This window comes from Mauremys mutica, chromosome 1 (genome assembly GCF_020497125.1).
Source record: "Mauremys mutica isolate MM-2020 ecotype Southern chromosome 1, ASM2049712v1, whole genome shotgun sequence".
Classification (NCBI taxonomy): Eukaryota; Metazoa; Chordata; order Testudines; family Geoemydidae; genus Mauremys; species Mauremys mutica.
The window spans coordinates 60,919,647-60,939,785 of record NC_059072.1 but is presented as its reverse complement, the minus strand read 5'-3'; the positions used below and the strand labels follow the sequence as shown (position 1 = coordinate 60,939,785).

At 42.7% G+C, this 20,139-nt stretch overlaps 1 long non-coding RNA gene across 1 annotated transcript in view; it reads left to right on the top strand.

Moving 5' to 3' along the window:
• The window catches only part of LOC123351897, an 83,263-nt gene extending 72,628 nt beyond the window's left edge, over positions 1-10,635 (top strand). The window contains exons 2-3 of the long non-coding RNA XR_006574077.1: positions 6,950-7,080; positions 9,781-10,635. This is a non-coding gene — a long non-coding RNA (uncharacterized LOC123351897). The remainder of the gene's footprint in view (positions 1-6,949; positions 7,081-9,780) is intronic.
• The last annotated feature ends 9,504 nt before the right edge of the window (positions 10,636-20,139 follow it).

The following is a 20,139-nucleotide window of genomic DNA, read 5'->3' as shown; positions in this document are numbered from 1 at the left end:
TTCTGCTGGGGCATACACTGGACATTTGATTCCTTTTCCTGTAGCGCCGACCACAGTGAGGGAATCTGCCACAGGCAGCTGGAGGGGTTGATTTACAGCGGTTCGAGCCGCTCCAGAGTCTACTAAAAAGTCTATTTCAGAATTTCCCACCCGCATTTTTACTCGGGGTTCCGGGGGCAGGATAGTCCGTCTCCCCTGACACCCCTAGTCTTGATTCTCTGCTGCCATCATAGGGGTATCTTCCCTCTCGGGGCACTCATTTTTCCAGTGTCCCTCCTTCCGGCATATGGCACACTGATTGCGACCCAAACGCCTTTCCTGTGAGCCAGGGCGCCCACGTCCACGACCTCTCATCCCCCGGCCCCTTCCACCACCTTCCTGAAACTTCCTCTTGTCACTGGCCTGTACTGCTGCAACCATCATCTTCACTTGCCTTTTTTCCTTCTCTCCCTCTCTAAGGCTGTAAACCTTGTTTGCAGTTTCCAAAATCTGTGCCACAGACATGCCCATCAAATCCTCCTTTTTCTGCAATTTCCTTTTAATGTCAGGGGCAGCACGGCTGGTAAAGATACCTTTTATAATTGCCTCAGTTGCTGCATTATCAGGGTCTGCGTTAGTGTTTTGCCGAATGGTATCCCGGATGCGCTGCAGAAAAGCGACCGGACTTTCCTTAGGCTCCTGTATGAGCTCATAAGGCTTGGCCCAATTGTTATGGCGAACAGCTGAGCGTCGGAGTCCTAGCAAGAGCAGCTCCTTGTACACAGTGAGGCGGGTCTGACCATTAGGCTCATTAGGATTCCACCTAGGATCTGCTAGGGGGACCATATTGGCAGGAGTGGCAACATTAGCTGGATCCCGATCATGCCTTAGTTGTGCTTCTTCTCTTGCCTTAGCTATAACCTGATTCCTCTCCACTTCAGACAACAGGGTCCTCATAAGGATATTACAGTCATCCCAGTCAGGCTTGTGACTGGCAAAACATCCCTCAAAAACCGAAATAAACTTGCTGGGATTCGTGGAGAATTCCCCTGCCTGTGCCTTAAAGGCTGCTAAGTCCACTGGGTTAAAAGGCACATGTGAGTAAACTAGCATAGTAGTGGCCCGGCGCCCCTCTGCTCCCGGGCGAGCCACCACAGTCTCAGTAATCAACGGATAAAATCCCACTGAAGGAGCAATCTCTGAAACCTGAGGCACCTGGTCTTTATACAGTGGGGGTGTAGGAGCCGAAGGGGACACCGACTCTGCCATTACAACCGGGGAGGGGTTCGGGGAACTAACAACAGTGACTGCCGAGCCTGTCGGAGTCAGATTACACTCTTGCAACAGATCTGACCTATCTCTCAACAACATAAACAACTGTGCATACATAAATTCATTCCACTTATTCATTCGCTGACAAAACAAAGCTAATTGAAGGATCGTGTTGTAATTAAGTGATCCCTCCGGTGGCCACCTTTCCTGGCCCTCTAGCTGATACTGAGGCCAGTTTACTGTACAGAATCTTTTCAGTTTACTTTTAGTCAATGGATCTTTTTCAAACACTTTCCAATTCATCAGAATGCATTCTAAGGGTGTACACCGTACCCTGCCTGTACTCTGTCCCTGCCCCATACCTATGGGAAGACACTGGGCGTCCCCAGGTCTTAACAGGCAAACAAAAGGTTAACAGCACTGGACTGTTCCTACCTTATCCACGAGACCGGTTCCCCACCGTCGCCCGTAGCTGCTTCTCCACTATCTGAGCGCGTTGCACCGTAGTGCCCTCCGGGGTCGACCACACCGCGTCTCCGCCGAGGCCCCCGATGAAGTCACCGGTGCGCGCTAGGCATCGGTCGTCGCCGCAATCCGTCGACCTCCAGGAGGGGTCCGGGCAAGGCTAAATTTAGCCTCAAGCCCACCCAGGGACGCCAAAACTGTTGCCGGCCCAAAAGGCCTGAGGCAGCAAACAGTGATTCGTTGCCCGGAGTGCCTCGCTCCAATTAGACACACCAGGGTGGAGAAGCAAAAAAAAAGTTTATTTGAGATCTCAAAGCGCGTGCTCGGAGACACAGTCAGGTCTCAGATCAAGCACACCCCAGAAAAGCAGCTCTCTGTCTTTATACATGATCTTAGCTAAGCATGTCTATTACCCCCAATGCCCAGCTCCTCCCTTCCCCCCCCTCTTCTCCCTCCTTTTTAGTTCCCATACAGCAAATACATTATGAAGCAGCAATTACTCTAAACAGGTTAGATCATTCTTGGCAAAAAACATATTATCTCGTTAGTAACTTTTCTTGACCGGTCATTCTGTTTCACTCCCTTTAGCCAGGTGCAAGCAGGCTGTATAATTGCCTCCTGGTACTGATAACTAGTTGCCACACATTCCATTCTTTCCATCTAGCCTGTGGGGTTAATTAAAGTTTAAACATGGAAGCGGTTCAGACAAGCAGAGGCCTAATACAGGGAGCCTTCATTGGCACTGTCATTTTCCACCCCTCTGTCAACACTGGGTCATGCCTGGTGCCACCAACATTACTAAGAAAACAAAATCAGTCACTTAGGTAAGGATGTGAAGATTGGACCCTCAGACTTTAAAACTAGTAACTGTCTTCTAGGAAATGGGTTTGGACTGTAGCAACAACAGCAGCTCCAGCCCATCTCAACTAACTTCAATTTCCCCCCAAAAGGACAGATATTACCATCTAAGTCTGTCACACAGATAGAAATTAAAAGGGTTAGAAGCACTGTTCCCTCAAAGCCATGCAGTGCTCCAGCAAGTATTGCTCAGCCACGCACATCCTCAGCGACGGTGGGAGGGCAGTGCCCGGGAGTGGGAGTGAGGCTGGAGGTAGGGCTGGCCTTACCATGAGGCAAACTGAGGCGGTCGCCTCAGGTGCCAAACTGTTGGGGGGGGCGCCACTAGGACCCAGAGTGTAGAAAACTGCTCTAGATGCACAGAGATGGTGAAGTGCTTTGCTGGAGGAAGGAGGGCACAAGAGACATAACAGGCAGGCAGGAGAAACGGTGAGAGGGAATAACAGAAAGCAGCAGGAGCTGCAGGGAGAGAGAGGAGGAGGAACATCTTATGTACCTCTCTAGCACTCCCAGGAGCCTGGACTGATTAACATCAGCTTCTCAGGGATCTTCCTGTTTCCTGCTACTACCCTGAACCCACTTGAGGAGAACAGGCAGTCAACTGAAGTAGTAGGAGCCAGTTAGGCCCTTAAGACACGGATATCTTCCCTCACTCAGGCCCTGCTACCGGTCTCTTTATTTGTCCCCTTCAATTGAGTGTTGAGAGACACTATAGCTGACACAGAACAGCAGTCATGAGTGAAAGAAGAAAATGCCCCTCTGGGGCAGCATTCAGAAAAAGCAAGCAAGCAAAGGAAGCTTTTCTATCTAAGCAGGAAGGAGCTCTCCTGAGATATATGACACAAATGTTCACAGTGAGCTTTCCGACCACAGTGAGGATGTGGGTGGTGAGGAGATGCCTGATCTTCCAGTTAGTTAGAGTGCAGGTCACCTGGCAGCTACTGCAGCATCCATATCTCCATCTCAAATCGATGTAACCATGTACATTCCTGAAGAAAAGTGTAGATCAGAGAAGAGTGTGGTGGAGGTGCAAGAAACAGCTGCTGCTGCTGAGTTTAGTTCCTTAAGTCTAGATGATCCAGGACTGTGGATCCACTTGAGCAGTAGCCTGAGGGACTTCCTTGTACTGCATGGGCCACAGCAAGTGAAAAACTTCATGTTCCCCAAAGACAATGACCATAGAAGTTTCTATCCAACGCATTACTGGCGTGAAATCCCCAATGGTGGCAAAGTGGAAAGGCCATGGCTTATGTACTCAAAAACCCAGAATGCTGCATACTTTTTTTGTCGCAAACTCTTCCAGTCTAATGTTCCAGCCACATTGGGTTCTATGGGAACAAAGGACTGGAAAAATCTGGCTAGAAATCTGACATGCCATGAGAAGACAGCAAATCACCAGAGAGCATTCCATAGGTGGAAAGAGCTTGAGAGGCGACTAAGGTTAAAGGCCACCATAGATGATTAGAATCAAGAGAAGATTGCATCAGAGTCTCTTTACTCACAAAATGTTCTGAAAAGGCTCATTGCCATTGTGAGAATGCTTGCTACCCAAAACCTAGCACCGTGTGGCACTTCAGATCAGCTGTATGTGCCAAACAATGGAAACTTCCTTAAAATTGTGGAGCTGATGGCTGAGTTTGATGCTGTACTCCCAGAGCATCTAAGAAGAGTCACCACCGAAGAAATGTGTACACTCCACCACCTTGGAAAAACAATTCAAAATAAGATCATACAGTTACTGGCAACAAAAGTCAAACAGAAGATTGTGGCAGATCTGAAGTCAGCAAGATATTACTCTGTTATTCTGGACTGCTCACCTGACATCAGCCACACAGAACAAATTACTTCAATGGTGCATTTTGTAACAACAACAGAACCTAGTGAAAATGTCCCTGCAATGGTGACTGACAGAAAGCATTTTCTAGAATTTATTGACATTGATGATATTACAGGAGCTGGTATGACAAATGTGCTTCTTAAAAAGCTGGAAGATACGGGAATTGTGATAGCTGACATGAGAGGTCAAGGCTACGATAATGGTGCCAACATGAGAGGAAAGAACAGAGGAGTGCAGACACGGATTTAAGAGTTAAACCCTCAAGCTTTTTTTTGTCCTATGCATTCTCATTCATTGAACTTGGTGGTCAGTGATGCAGGGTCAGCTTCTAGTGAGGCTGCTGATTTTTAAAATATAATTCAAAGCATCTATGTATTTTAAAGCAACATCTGGGAACATCCTCTCTGACACTGAAACCACTGAGTACAACACAATGGGAAAGTCGAGTGGAGGCAATAAAGCCTATCAAACACCAGATTGGGAAGATAGATGATGCCACAGTTGTCGTTATGGAGGATAATGCTATGACAGGAACTGTTCATGAGAGAACAGGGACAGAGGGAAATGGAATCATTAGAAACATACACAAGTTCACATTTCTGTGTGGCTTAGTGTTGTGGCATGACATACTGTTGTAAGCAAGAGACTCCAAGGTGTTGACCTTGATATATCTGGAGCAATGGAACAGCTAGACAAAGCACAGTCATACCTACAGTCTTACCAGTCAGATGAGGGATTTCAAAATGTTCTGAAGAGTGCACAGAAGTTGGCAGAGGAACTTCACACTGAAGCTATTTTCCCACCCATTCAAGAATACAAGAGTCACCGAAGAAGATGACATTTTGATTATGAGGCATGGAATAATCCCATAAGAGACCCCAAACAACAATTCAAAGTTGAATTCTTTAACCAGGTGCTAGATTGTGCAATACAGTCAGTTGAAGAACCTTTCATGCAGCTCAAGAAAGACAGCAGCATAGTTGGGATGTTGTATGATATTCCCAAACTCCTCGCTATACCTGAAGAAGACCTAGACCAGCAATGAAGGGACTAGAGCCAGTGTTGACACATGATGACATGCGCGATATTGATGCGAGTGATTTAGGTGATGATGCTAGGTGGGGGGGGGTGCCAGAATAGGAATATGCGTCCCATCTATTGCCCCTCCACAGTTAGGGAAACCCATTTGTGCAAAGCCATCCACAATGTCCTGCACGTTCCCCAGAGTCACGGTCCTTCTTAGCAGGATGCGATTAATTGCCCTGCAAACTTGCATCAACACGATTCCAACGGTCGACTTTCCCACTCCAAACTGGTTCCCGACCGACCGGTAGCTGTCTGGAGTTGCCAGCTTCCAGATTGCAATAGCCACCCGCTTTTCCACCGTCAGGGCAGCTCTCAATCTTGTGTCCTTGCGCCGCAGGGTGGGGGCGAGCTCAGCACACAGTCCCATGAAAGTGGCTTTTCTCATACGAAAGTTCTGCAGCCACTGCTCGTCATCCCAGACTTCCATGACAATGTGATCCCACCACTCAGTGCTTGTTTTCCGAGCCCAAAAGCGGAGTTCAATGGTGCTGAGCATTTCCGTGAATGCCACAAGCACTGTAGTGTCACATGCGGCAGGCGACTCGATATCATCGATATCATCGTCGGACTCCTCACTGTCACTTTGGAGCTGAAGGAATAGCTCAACTGCCAAACGTGTTGTGCTGACGACACTCATCATCACAGTCCTCAGCAGCTCGGGCTCCATTTCCAACAGAAATCGCGATTCACAGACAGAGAGTAAAACAGAAAGAGACTCACAATGGTCGGAAAGACTGTGAATGCTGGGATGTGAAGCGATGCAACACGGGGTGTTGGCACAGGAAGCGGAATGAGCCACACACTTCCTTCCCCTTCCCACAATACTCAGCGCCAAAATGGGACGAGGTGCTCTGTGGGATAGCTGCCCACAATGCACCTCTCAATACAGCGCTGGAAATGCTGCAAGTGTGGCCACACTGCAGTGTTGGTAGCTGTCAGTGTGGCCACACTCCAGCGCTGGCCCTACACAGCTGCATGACCAGCGCTGTAACTCCCAGCGCTGCAACTTGTAAGTGTAGCCAAGCCCTGAGCAACTTTTCTGGGCACAAAGGCATGGAACTGATTCTGGATTACCGATGCTGTTTGCACTCTGCAGAAGTGGAGGGAGGGAGCTGAAATAGCTTGGGATGATTTTTCTAAAGGAAAATTTTAATTGCACTTCATTTCTGGACACTGCATCTTTCTTTCTTTGTTGCTTTCTTTCTTATGCAATTCTTTAGAGAGACATCCTAGTTGTTATCAAGAGCTTTTAAAAATATGTTGCTATAAATCAATCAATCCACTCTATCAGGAGTTCAGCTGCAATATAGTCTAAAAAAGAAATGATTAATCAACTGTTACTTCTCCAAAAAAACAGCAGTTATTTTCTGTGTAGATTTTAGTGGCACAAGTCTGTGCTTTTTTTAAATCATGGTTTTAAAATTAGATGATTTTTTGTTTTGTTTTTTTTAGAGATGAAGAATTAAAAGGAAAAAAAGAAACTGAAGATGCCCTTTGCTGTATAGTTGCAAGTTTCCACTTGAAAACTAATTAAGGGCTACCTGTAGATGTTGTTTATCTAGACTCTTGAAGATTATCTACAGGTACGTTTAAACAGTTATTTGCCTGTACAGGCAAAAACGGATAAAATAATCAATTTTTATCAATCAAAACATATACAGAAATGCTGTGAAACATTTTAAAAGAAGCACATACTAATGGAATAAAAGTGTGAAAGCCAAGCATTTTTCAAAGTATAACAATAGAAGAAAGGCTTTGGAGTCTTGTGGATGAGATCTGGCAATCTATGTCAGAGAGATGTTCTTGCTAATGGTGAGCCCTCCACGTATTGCTGAATGGATCAGTTTGGTCAGCTAAGAAGTTGGACTGAGCAGAATTGTGCTGCTGGTGAAGCTGGAGTTTTTGCAACAACAGAAATGTTCTGAAATATGTTTACAGGATTGGGATGCAATTTGAATGGAAATTGACTACAATTTCATCTAGGACACAAAGATTTCATGCAGATGCAGCTCTGAACCAGAACCCCCCGTCCCAAGCTTTTGCCAGCAATCCTGTCCCTGTGCCAGCCTAGCAGTGGTGAAATGGACAGGGAAAGAAAGAGGCACACCACACTTCATTAGGTTTCAGCTCAGCACCCCAAGTCTTCCCCGCAGGCAACTGGAAAAGGACATTGCAGTGTTTTTACCCAACTGCCAGTCTGGATCCTTCTTCCAACCCTGCTTTCTCCCACTTTTGGGGCCTGGCACTGTGCGGGGAGAGGGCAGACACCTGGGAAAGAGATTGTAAAGACTTTGCAATCTTCCAAGGGAGAAAAGACCACAGTAACTAACCTCACTCCCCACCCCTCCCATCCCTTGTGGCTTAAGTTTGCAAAGGCACAGGAAGATCAGGGAGTCCACTTCCAAAGGAGAAAGGACTGCTGGAACTAACTTTGCTACCTGACGGCTGATGAGAAATGCACAGTGGCTCACTGAATTTTTCTGCATAAAATGTTTTTTAAGGAAGTAGCTGTAGAACCCAAATGCATAATTGTGGTTCATCAGAAATAAATATAATCATTGATTTAGAATTCTGTCTTGCTCGAGGACCATTTCAGGGAGGAGCAGAGTGGTGGCTGGGGAGGGAGTGGGGAAAGTTGGAAGAGTTTGGTAATGGAATGGGGCGTGACAATGCTGTGGCTTCAGCACTGCAGTTCAAACACACAGAGACATAGCAATGCATGGCACATTATCCAGGGAGCAAAAGTCAATGCACTCTACTTCAAATGCTCTGGATCTTCAAAGGGAGAATTTAACACCAGAGCAAGAGGGGATGTTGGCGAGGAGGGAGCAGATCCATTGTAACTTTCCAGACTTGGGTTCTGGTTCCTGCCTTGGCTCAGAGTCCTCATTGGGTTCATTGGCAGGGGGCAGAGGAGGCTTCCTCAGCTGGCTTCTCTGGGTAGAGGTGCAGAATCACATACTCCTCATCCTCCAGGTCTTCCTCCTGCTGCCTGTCACCCTGGCCCTCACCAGCATCCTGTCAGACAAAGAGGCCAACTCATGAGCCCCTTCAGGCAGCCCCCATTTCAAGTGCTTGTGTTTACACTGACAGCTGCAAGCGCACTGGAATGGCCACATTAGCAGCTCTGGCAATGCCACAGAGAGCAGTGTGACTGTTGGAGTCTTTTGCCTTCCAGTACAGGAGCTCCAGGTGCTTGATGCATTCCCAACACTGGGCCAGAGTCTGCTGAATGCCCAGCTGCTCCTGCCTGTATGAAATTTCCCAGTACAGGAGAAGTGGTGGAGGGTGATGTACTCTGATCACACATTGATCATCACCTGGGTGTGGTCAGCTGGCCACGTCACTGCTCTCTGAGCAGGATTCACATTCACCTGTATTGATCTAAAGAGTGCAGTGGAAAGCTGTTCTGACTGGGTCACTACAACTCACTACTGTTGTTGAGAATGGAGGAAGAGGGAATTTCATAGATTGGTCAGTCAGAAAAGGGTTCCATGCATTGTGGCAAGGGGTGGAGTTCTATTGAAACTCAAGACCTGGTACACGCCCCTGACTGCTGTCCAGACAGCACAGTGGCATAGTTTCAGGGCTGTACCACAGCCCAAAGCATGTACTTGCCAACACCCCTGATGCCTACTAGTTTACTCACCCTCTTCTCTCCTTCAGAGATTTCCTTCGAGGAGTTAAGTGTTGACAATAGGGAGGTTATGGCCCAAGCCCAACCAAGGACATGTGCTCAGTCACTAGCGTAGATGTACCTGTAAACATCTAACTACATGGTTACAATGGCAAATCAGGTTTGTGGTCATCAAAATGACATCAATTCTGCCACATTTATATATGCCTACAAAACTGACCTGCATTTATTTGTGTCAGAATAATAACAGGCATAAAGTGGGAGGTTGAGGTCAGTCCTTCCAAAATCAAGTCAAAAAAGTGAATCTGATTTCTACATTTGATCTGATAGTAATTAGTTTTTCTTCGTACTTTTTAGTCCTGAATCTGTCAAGTTTAGTGATATTTGTTAGTTAAGAGAGTTGGGTTTGGGCTATATCCAAAAGAAACAGGATTCAAGCACATTTCACCTAAAAGTCTTCAGAGAGGGAATGATTTGTAGCCATTCATCATGACAATTTAAGTGCGGTGTTTGCAAAGCTCTGGGAAGGTTTATATAGAATTCTCTGTGGGACAATATCAGAACCAGGCAGCAGTAGACTTCATCTTGATAACCTTTGTTTTGCCTGTTGCAAGCAGATCTAAAATTTCATTTTCCTGTTTTTCAGGTATTTGTCATTTGATCAAAAACATGAGCGTCATCTCAGATTCTGTGACAGCAGGACCATTTTAGGACTGAAAATGTTTTGAAATAACTCCTTAAAATTCCATATTTTGGTTGAAAATATTGACTAGTATTGGAACATAAGAATACAAGAAAGAAGATGAAATAGCCTTTACTGATATGTGTAATAACAATTGAGAATATAAGTTAAATAAAATTAGGTTTTACTGGACTGGCATTGTAAATTAAATCTAATCAGTGGTGCTGGCAATGCCAATCAATATTATCTGTTAACTTTGTATAATACTACTTTAAATACAAAGCAATCTAGATGCTAGTCTTTATTATTAAGCAACGAAAAAGAGCTGAGCCCCATTAAAAGGCTTCCATTGAGATATGCTGGTAAATTTGTAAAATTGCCTTTGTTCTGTATAATTTAGAATAGACAAGTTTGACCAAATCTTTTCTCAGTAATGCTCACTATTTAATGTTAGTGTCAGCATTACAATTGCATTAAATGGCTCATTATCAAAGAAGTCTGGTTTATGATTCTTTGACAAAATCATAAACAAACGTGTAGATGTTCAAAAAGATATAATATAGATGCCATGAAAGAAAAAAACACTCATAAATATGTATTTTGATTAAATAATGCATTCTGATTCCCAGAAGATTTTACTGTTAAAGTATTTGAGTATATAGTGTAAACCATTATGTTTTATCTGCTGTTAGTTGTCTTTACTATAAATGAGTTGAGGAACTTTGAGGGTAAATGCTCATTGTCTTTGAATTGTCTGGCACTCATAGAACCCCTAATTCAATGTGAACTCATATAGGACTTCTTATCATTTGACAAACCATACAAAAAATAATTTTATCATTCAAACTGGATTTTGTATTTTACTTATGTGCCAAGTAACAAGACAGGAAAAATAATCAGTTCAGAGGGTTCAAGCAGAAAAGAATAATTTGCAGAGAATCATTTAGATGTAATGAGTAGCAAAGTTGCCTCAAGGCAAACTCTGCCGTAGGGAACTCAGATTTTCACAGCAAAACTAACAGTACCCAGAAATTGAGTCAGGTGCAAAAAGAGAAGCTGTTTTCCAGAACCTTTCAGAAAACTGATTTCACACAGAAAGAAGTTTGCTAACACACAGGCTGGCCTGAACTATGAATGAAAAGAGGTGCAGAGGTGGGGAGGGAAAGTGACCCTGAACATATTTTAAAAAAACCAGGACTATAAAGTAACTGCTCCACAATATTGGTGATCGATCAATCCTGATGCATCAACTTGTTTCAAGTATTTAGTCCAGATTTAGGGGTGTTGGAAATCAAGTTGCATTTTTGTTTTGTAATGTAATCCCATTTATGATCAGGAGTAGTTCAAATATCCAGTGTTTACCATTTATAGATCTGCTACTGCACAAACCCTTACTCATGTAAATAATCCTAAATCATGAGTTGTTTCAGTTAAATCAATAACACTATTCAACTGAGTGTAGATTACTCATGGAAGTAAAAAACAAACCAACCCAAGCTTCCTGGGAGTTGGCTTTATTAACAAACAAATTAACAATGATTTAATTAATAATTAAAATGTTATCTCATATTTTCTCCAGTCTTGAGTGCTGCCTGATTTCCATTTCCAGTTCTGTTCAGTCTATATCCTATATCCACTCTCCCCCAAAAAACACTCTCATCTCTCATCTATCCAGATTAGGTAATAAGCTTCCTGCCTTAGTGAATCCGCAGAACCCACTCAGGCCTTGACCAGAAGGATCAACCCATGCTAATAGAGTTGGATGTTTTGCAACGGTTACACTTGGCTTTATTTCTCATCTGAAAGGCCGCACCTCTAACATCAAAGCACCCTCTAATACTTTGCTATAGCATTGGTTCAATACTGACTCAATGGGAAAAGCATGACCTGCTAGTGGTGCAAAATTCCCACAGAACTAGGTGTCTTTGGGCAGTCTCCCATTCAATTCCAGCTGCAGCCTAATCCTGCTTTGCTATTAAATTTGGATAGGACAACATTAGGAGGATATATGGCAATAAACCAGCATACAAACATATTCTGTGCTAATCTATTCCACCATCTTTCTCCTCACCCTCTGCCGGTTTCTAGCCTCTTTTCTTGCATGTCCTGCCAGCATCTCAAGCTCATTTTTTCCGAACATGAGCTTCTCATCTTTTTTCACCGTCACTACTGATAGTGCACTATTTTTCCAAGCTTGCAGTCATGATGTTATCCTTGAATTCCCTCTCTCCCCTTCTCCTTTTCCCCTCCGTCCAAGTACAGAGTTTTTCCCCTTCCTCTATCCCTGGGTAAACTTCTTCTCTTCCCCACTCCTGTTTATACTAAACACGTCTTCTCCCAGCCCTCTCCCATATAACCATGTTCCTTGAATCCTTTCACTGGCTTCCTCTCTCTTATTATATTAAATGTATTCCACTTGTTCTCCCCATACGGCTCTACTTTAGAATCAAACTCCTGCTTATATATCCTTACTGCTCCCTTTGCTTTCTACTCTGCTCTCTGACTTTTATCAAGTTACTGCTATGTTAGAAATAATCTCCCACTTCCTGTCCAGCAGTAGCCCTCTTTCTCCGTCTTCATTCCCCTCCTTAAAACCCACTTCTTTTGTCAATTATTCTTATTACACTGGTTGCCATTAAATGTCAGTATTTGCCAACAGCTACCACACAATGGTAACTGAGATACCACAAAAAGAACAGGAGTACTTGTGGCACCTTAGAGACTAACAAATTTATTTGAGCATAAGTTTTCGTGGGCTAAAACCCACTTTATCAGATGCATGCAATGAAAAATACAGTAGGAATATATATATATATACAGAGAACATGAAAAAATGGTTGCCATACGAACTCTAACGAGACTAATCAATTAAGATGGGCTATTATCAGCAGGAGAAAAAAAACTTTTGTAGTGATAATCAGGATAGCCCATTTCAAACAGTTGATAAGAAGGTGTGAGTAACAGTAGGGGAAAAAGTGACATGGGGAAATAGTTTTTAGTTTGTGTAATGACTCATCCACTCCCAGTCTTTATTCAAGCCTAGTTTAATGGTGTCCATTTTGCTAATTAATTCCAATTCTGCACTTTCGCATTGGAGCCTGTTTTTGAAGTTTTTTTTGTTGGAGTATTGCGACTTTTAGGTCTGTAATTGAGTGACCAGGGAGGTTGAAGTGTTCTCCGACTGGTTTTTGAATGTTATAATTCTTGATGTCTGATTTGTGTCCACTTATTCTTTTGTGTAGAGACTATCCGGTTTGGCCAATGTACATGGCAGAGGGGCATTGCTGGCACATGATGGCATATATCACATTGGTAGATGTGCAGGTGAACGAGCCCCTGATGGTGTGGCTGATGTGATCAGGTCCTATGATGGTGTCCCTTGAATAGATATGTGGACAGAGTTGGCAATGGGCTTTGTTGCAAGTATAGGTTCCTGGGCTGGTGTTTTTGTTGTGTGGTATGTGGTTGCTGGTGAGTATTTGCTTCAGGTTGGGGGGCTGTCCGTAAGTGAGGACTGGTCTGTCTCCCAAGATCTGTGAGAGTGAGGGATTGTCCTTCAGGATAGGTTGTAGATCCTTGATGATGTGCTGGAGAGGTTTTAGTTGGGGGCTGAATGTGACGTCTAGTGGCATTCTGTTATTTTCTTTGTAGGGCCTGTCCTGTAGTAGGTGACTTCTGGGTACTCTTCTGGCTCTATCAATCTGTTTCTTCACTTCAGCAGTTGGATATTGTAGTTTTAAGAATGCTTGATAGAGATCATGTAGGTGTTTATCTCTGTTTGAGGGATTGGAGCAAATGCGGTTGTATCTTAGAGCTTGGCTGTAGACAATGGATCATGTGATGTGGTCTAGATGAAAGCTGGAGGCATATAGGTAAGTATAGTGGTCAGTAGGTTTCCGGTATAGGGTGGAGTTTATGTGACCATCGCTTACTAACACTGTAGTGTGTTCAGGAAGTGGATCTCTTGTGTGGACTGGTCCAGGCTGAGGTTGATGGTGGGATGGAAATTGTTGAAATCATGGTGGAATTCCTTAAGGGCTCCTTTTCCATGGGTCCAGATGATGAAGATGTCATCAATGAAATGCAAGTAGAGTAGGGGCATTAGTCTTGTTAGGCAACCCCCATTTTTTCATGTTCTCTGTGTGTGTGTATATATATATATTCCTACTGTATTTTCCACTGCATTCATCTGATGAAGTGGGTTTTAGACCATGAAAGCTTATGCCCAAATAAATTTGTTAGTCTCTAAGGTGCCACAAGTACTCCTCGTTCTTTTTGCTGATACAGACTAACAGGGCTACCACTCTGAAACCTGAGATACCACAGCAATTTCTTATTCTGGATGCAGGAAATAACTGTGATTTGTAAAGTGCCATATAAATGCATATTAATAAATAATTAATACTATTGCTAGTTATTGCGTTATTTTATAACCCCACATTATGCTAAAATAATTTCCATGTTGTTCTATAGGGACATCATTCCTGGATGACTGAAAGGGGTCTCTGTCTAACAGGTTATTAAATTAATAATAAAATTGAATGTTGATTTCACTTCTGTGATATTAGCAACTCAGTGAGGGTGGGGAATGGGTGGTCAGAATTCCCAAAATTATCAACCTTAGGTTTCCTGCAGTGAACCTGCCTATTTGAAATGAATAGTATCTGAGTTACCTATGGGACATGCCTGGCTTATTATTTACATTAAAATAAAAACAAAAATTTCTCTCTCAAACACTCAGAATGTCATCTACTCACAATTGTATAAAGAATGGGAAAGAGACAGAGAGGAGAGATTAAGTACTTGAAGGTGGTAGCCAGAGAGAAAAGGCAAATGAAGAGAGATTGGCGAACAAAGAAAACAATCCTGGAAACGTGTCTTTTAAAACTTACAGTTTCTTCAATTTTTGAAGCTCTCTCCTCTTCTTCCCCCATTTAATTGTTTTGTTTTTATTGTTGCTACTAAATTAAATCAAGTGTGTCTGACAACTGTGGACTTTGCCAGATACCAGCAGTCTTTCCTTCAGCAAACGTGATGCATGACCTTAATTAAAGCAATTGGTTAAGATATTGTTCCTTGACCTTTTAAGTTGTGAGTGTCGGAGGGGGCAGAACTGCAATTAAAGCGAACTGTGTAACTGTTGCAGAGAGTGGGAGAGTGAGCATATGTGTCTATTACATAATTACATCAGTTTCTGATTGCATAGCTATGTGTATGGCTATGCTTATTTTCATTGTTCTATATGGATGAAGATTATGCATATTGTGTTACACACTGACTTATTAAGCATAGGTCAGTTAAAAGACTGAGTTTTGCTTTTCTGTGTTTTGGTTCTTTGCTGTCTGTCTTTCACACTTTATTCACAAAGCAGTTTATTAAGAGGCAATTTCTAAAAATCCCTAGACACATTTTAAAAACCAACTGATTGTATAGAAGGTGGTGGTGGTGTACTATACTACCCTGCTGAAATATGAATATTTTACATTTAAAATTACCATTATTAATTACATTTTGAGCACCCAGTATTGGACTGGTACCTCATAAATGAGACCTGTTTTCTGGCTGAAGAGCTTGCAATGTAAAATGACAAGCTGAAACAGGTTAGAAAGAGTAATAATGGGGAAAGGCTGGGGGTTACAAATATAAACACACATGACTGTACTACATCATGTGTGACTCTTAAAGTTATCGAGACAGCTAAACCTTTGTTCCAATTACATTTTACAGTGATTTATTTTTGGTATTTTTTTTAGAGGGGAATAAAGCTGGGGTGACAGAAGCATGGGAAGTGACAGAGGGAGGCAGGACGAGGAAGAAAGGCATGAGGAAGATGAGGATTGGGTAAAGGGAGAAGTTTACTTTAGGATCAGAAGGATGAACAGAGGTCATAGTGGAACAGGGCAAAGGGAGGGGGTCATACAGAATCATTGGCTGTTGTGACTGGAGTTCTGGGATGTTGGTGTTCTGCTGGAATTGATAGAATGTAGGTTCTGATGTGACTAGGATGGGGGAGAGGCTGTGAAGGGGCTGCTGGTGCTGTGGCTGCTGCTGGGGGAAACTGGAGCTTTGGAACTCCACCACAGAGTCCCTGCAGAGGAGATGCCTGGGGATGGTGGTGGCAGCTGCTGCTGCTGTTGTCATTAGGGGTGTTAAGAACACTTAAAAAAACCCAACCAAACAAAAAAAACCTTCTTGTTCTCCAATTTCTTTGGGATAATTCCTTCAGGCACCACTGTGGTAAGAATCAAGTAGTGAGGACAATATGCACATTACTGTAGTGGTCCGTGGGCAATGCTTACCCTCATAATAAACACAGGTTGGTAGTTTCTTTTAAAGGTGGCAGTAGTTGCCTTGTTGTCAGTGATCACTGTTCCTTCTCTCTAGTACAATAGACCAAATGATAGAAGCCTCTTTTCCTGGATTCTTTACTTCCCCTGCTTCGAAGCTGCTCCTGCTTTGCCACTTGCCTCCCTCTTTCCCACTTTACTATTTGCTATTGAATACCCTCGAGTAGGAAAGATTTAATTTTTATTTGGGTTTGGTCTTTCGAGCCCAAGATGCAATGTCAATAAGCATGAACTAGTCTAAGAATTAAATTTGCCAAACAACTGCGGGGCCCTTTGTAGGCCTTACAGACACAAGCCCTGGGGTGCCCAAAGAGATGTTAGGGGGCAGGACACCTCTCATCTTTGTTTTTGTTTTACATGTGGGGAGCTTCTGAATGCAAAGGAAATACCCAGAGACCCAAACAATATCTTGTATTTTTTAAGTGGAAACATATTTTATGCAGGCCTTGTTTGGACATTGTCATTAATTTGCAGCAGATGGGAGGGTAGTTTGAAGAATTTTTCGGGGATTCAAACTGCCTTTCTTCTGATTTTGTATTTGGTTCTGTATCTCTCTCTATTGGAATAATATATTCAGGTATAAAATGCTTCTTGCAGTCACAGATGTGTTGGTTTTATGTGCAGGATTGATTTTTGTTTTCATCATGGGTTGGTAATGGCCCCAGGTATCTTTTAAACACTTTGGAATGATCAGATTTCAAATTTATCTCCCTCACACTGACCTGTGATGTGTGTCTTTGTGACATCAGGTTGGATTCCTGCAATGCACTTAATTGTGGACTGCCAAAAAGACTCACTTATCAGTTGCACCTAATGTTGATTGCAGCAGTGTGTGTGTTTTTGGGTATAGACATAGGAGATTCTACCTCCCTTCTGCTTCGACCTGTGAACTGACTATTTACTGAGTAAATTGAGTTTAGACTTTTGGGTTTAGCATTATGTCTTCCAAATATTTTAAAGAACTGTTCCCTTGCTGCTACTGTAATGCTAAGGCAGCAGGACCAGCCCTCACGGCTGTAGAATTCAGCAAAGGAGTTTGGTAGGTGAATCTGCATAGTCCTGGTTCTACTGACTCTGTTCCTCCCTTGGCCCTAGCCACGATCTCTCTTCCAACAGGTGGCAATCCACTGGAGACAGCTGCAGACACTGCATGAGCATTCTATATCTTACCAATTTCTCCCAGATGGGAACCATACCAGATCTGCTCTATTTAAGGCATTATGGAGACTTAGGTTTGTAGCATGTCTTTCCTTCTGATCTACTGAAAAAAATTCCAAACCGAAACAAAAAACAAACAAACTACAGGATTGCCTCTTTATAATAGGCTTTCAGGAATGTTTTTCCCTCCCCCCACCCAGTATTTTTAGGGGCTTTTGTCATGGCATGTTGATATTTTAAGATTATCAGCTTTGATTTACTTGTGTAGTATGTTAAAAAGCTTGTTAAATTGATGAATTACTATTTTTAAATGTTCTTGTTAGCACAAATAATGTGTCTGATGAAAAGGTGAAATAAAATAAAGACAGTAATAAATGTGTAACTAATTGTGGTCATTATTAACAATACTATTTGAACACACCTTCTCAGTTTGTGATGATTGTACTGAGTTTATCTGAATACCTTTTGGCAGTTCCATTCCAAACCACCTCCCTCAGTTTACCAACAAAAACATAACTCCTATCTAATTGGTGTAAAGTGAAAATTTTCATATGTTGTGTTGCCAAAGCATCTGTGAAGTTTAGGTCAAAGGGCAGCTATTAGTGAAATTAGTTGACAATGTCCATTTTGTTTTTAATCCACAAAAGTCTTCCCCCACTCTGTAAAAATCATTTTAATGTAGTCTTTTTTGTGAAGCAAAACCTAAGTTTTATCTATAAACATTAGCAGTAAATATCACAAAAGTTAATGACAGTTGGCTGTGTAAGTTCTGGCCTGACCTGCACCCTGTGTAATAGACTGAAGCAAATTTATTAGTAGTATACTACACACTCCATTGACTTCAGTGGAATTATCCGCTTAGGCCAATAGTGAGTTTAGCCCATTGACTTCAATGGAGTTTCACTGCATGGGAATTAGGACTAATTTGGCTCAAGTCAAAAAGCTTGTAAAGATTTGTTCCCAGGAATTCATGGGCCAAATTCAACTCTGTTGTAAAAGTTACACATAGTGTAAGTAGGGTCTGCATGAGCTCTACCCTGACAACTAGTGATGAGCTGGGAGAGAAGACTTCATGAATTGATCTTGTTTGCATAGACATGCCCAAATGCTTTGCTCAAATGATCACTTTTGACTTGTGTTGGATCCCCATTCACTTTGTTATTGGGGGCAGGGGTAAGAAAGTGTAGTTATCCTTGTCATGTGAATCAAGAAGAGCAGAACTGTGCTTGGCATACCATGATTGAGGGACTCACCCTCAACTAAACTGCACTTGCTAGACAGGGGTGCCAAAGAGAGAAGTTGGGGACAGGTCCTTGTATTTGGTGCTGTGGGCTCTGCTTAAGGGTCATAGACATCTTTGACCCTTCCTCTCTCCACTGTGTAATAACAGAGCTGATCGAGGCTTAATTGAGAATCTTTTATTGTACACCAATAGAGCGGAAATCACTGATAACTGGGTCTAAGCCTTAGATCTGCTTTGGGATGAAAGAGACTGAGCCTGCACTGGCACTAATAGCTGAAATCACTGAAAACTATGTTAAGTGATGGGACCTGAAGACATTCCAGAGGGTGCAGAGTAGCCAGCAGAGTGGCAGGAGCAGTGAGCAGCCAGCAGAGAGTGCTGATGCCAGAACTTGTGACTGGACAGCAGAGACAGCAGGGTGCCTTTCCTCGCCCCAGGATGGGAGGCGAACTCATGCCAATGCACCTTTGAACTCTAGGTCTTCTGTTTGTGATGTTTTCCCAAGTAAATGCTGGGTTACATTCCTCCTTTTTATTAAAAGTTTCTTTTATATACTCAGACTCCATGCTTGTGAAAAGGGAAGTATTGCCTCTTAGATGAATGCAGGGGGTGGTATGCAATTTTCCCAGGTTACTGGGTCAGGGCTCATGCTGGTTTTGAGTTGTATTGTTGAAAAGGAACCCCTAGATATTGAACCTAGCCCTTGTCGCTGCCGAATCCGCCTGGCAGAAGGGTTACATAAGTATGAGATGGTCAGGAAATGAATGTAACTTACAAATGGTAACATGAAGTGTAACTTTACAAGGGGATAAGGCTTGGGAGGCAGAGCAACTAACAGAAGGTGTAAGATAAAGTGAGTGTGCGGGAAGTAGCTAGCATTATCTTATGTCCTTCTAGTTGCTTTTCCATTTCATCCCAAAATGTGCAAGTTACACTCTATCTACACTGTCATATAATGCTCACCTGGTATTAGGTGTGTGCTACTTTACCACTTCCACAATTTTTTTAACAGTTTACCCTTAGTATAAAATCCATTTACATTACTACTGAATTTGGACCTCAGGGTTCTGTGAGAGTTGCACTGACTTATTCCAGACTGTTTTGGACCCTAAGAAGCAACTTCAGAAGTTACATAAATGGATTAGTAAATTATACAATCCTGCTGGACACAATAATAGGTGTGAGTGTAAGATGGTATAATTTAGAGTACATGTTGAAAGAATAGAAGTGCAGGATAGCAGCAGGAAAAATAACGAGTAAGTAAAAATGTGTAAGATAAGTTGAGAGGTTTTATAAGATACGGTTTTATGTAGCATCCTTCTCTTGCTTGCTTATAAAATGGTATGTAATTAATATCAGTCCAACCTTGATCTACCTAGAAACAATTAATCTAAGTTCAAATAAACTCATACAGTTTTCTATTAGACTAATATTGGGGAGACTCTATGGCTGAAATAGATTAGAGAGAGACCTTGTGCTAAATTTAGTTGAGCTAAGGTTAAATGGTATTGATCAAGCATTATGGCTTGAGGGAGTAATTCTGAAAAGCTTTCATATAATTAGTATTATATAAAC